Source organism: Megalopta genalis, unplaced genomic scaffold (genome assembly GCF_051020955.1).
Source record: "Megalopta genalis isolate 19385.01 unplaced genomic scaffold, iyMegGena1_principal scaffold0057, whole genome shotgun sequence".
Lineage (NCBI taxonomy): Eukaryota > Metazoa > Arthropoda > Insecta > Hymenoptera > Halictidae > Megalopta > Megalopta genalis.
The window spans coordinates 527,501-529,177 of NW_027476126.1; positions in this window are offsets into that span (position 1 = coordinate 527,501).

Genomic DNA, 1,677 nt, shown 5'->3' on the forward strand with positions numbered 1-1,677 from the left:
ATTCCACAAAATTATAAAAAGTATACGGCTGTGTAGCAGGGATCAAAACGAGTAATTTCGTGTATAAAGTTTAATTAATATCCCATTAGTTTGCCGGGAAACATCGATTCTTCCGATCTAGAAAGAGACAGAGATAGACGATCCGCGTTATGTTAAATATTTCAAGGTTCCCGATTCCACAAAATTATAAAAAGTATACGGCTGTGTAGCAGGGATCAAAACGAGTAATTTCGTGTATAAAGTTTAATTAATATCCCATTAGTTTGCCGGGAAACATCGATTATTCCGATCTAGAAAGAGACAGAGACAGTCGATCCGCGTTATGTTAAATATTTCAAGGTTCCCGATTCCACAAAATTATAAAAAGTATACGGCTGTGTAGCGGGGATCAAAACGAGTAATTTCATGTATAAAGTTTAATTAAACTCCCAATAGTTTGCCGGGAAACATCGATTCTTCCGATCTAGAAAGAGACAGAGACAGTCGATCCGCGTTATGATAAATATTTCAAGGTTCCCAATTCCACAAAATTATAAAAAGTATACGGCTGTGTAGCGGGGATCAAAACGAGTAATTTCATGTATAAAGTTTAATTAATCTCCCAATAGTTTGCCGGGAAACATCGATTATTCCGATCTAGAAAGAGACAGAGACAGTCGATCCGCGTTATGTTAAATATTTCAAGGTTACCGATTCCATAAAATTATAAAAAGTATACGGCTGCGTAGCGGGGATCAAAACGAGTAATTTCATGTATAAAGTTTAATTAAACTCCCAATAGTTTGCCGGGAAACATCGATTCTTCCGATCTAGAAAGAGACAGAGATAGACGATCCGCGTTATGTTAAATATTTCAAGGTTCCCGATTCCACAAAATTATAAAAAGTATACGGCTGTGTAGCGGGGATCAAAACGAGTAATTTCATGTATAAAGTTTAATTAATCTCCCAATAGTTTGCCGGGAAACATCGATTATTCCGATCTAGAAAGAGACAGAGACAATCGATCCGCGTTATGTTAAATATTTCAAGGTTACCGATTCCATAAAATTATAAAAAGTATACGGCTGTGTAGCGGGGATCAAAACGAGTAATTTCATGTATAAAGTTTAATTAAACTCCCAATAGTTTGCCGGGAAACATCGATTCTTCCGATCTAGAAAGAGACAGAGATAGACGATCCGCGTTATGTTAAATATTTCAAGGTTCCCGATTCCACAAAATTATAAAAAGTATACGGCTGTGTAGCAGGGATCAAAACGAGTAATTTCGTGTATAAAGTTTAATTAATATCCCATTAGTTTGCCGGGAAACATCGATTATTCCGATCTAGAAAGAGACAGAGACAGTCGATCCGCGTTATGTTAAATATTTCAAGGTTCCCGATTCCACAAAATTATAAAAAGTATACGGCTGTGTAGCGGGGATCAAAACGAGTAATTTCATGTATAAAGTTTAATTAAACTCCCAATAGTTTGCCGGGAAACATCGATTCTTCCGATCTAGAAAGAGACAGAGACAGACGATCCGCGTTATGTTAAATATTTCAAGGTTCCCGATTCCACAAAATTATAAAAAGTATACGGCTGTGTAGCGGGGATCAAAACGAGTAATTTCGTGTATAAAGTTTAATTAATATCCCATTAGTTTGCCGGGAAACATCGATTCTTCCGATCTA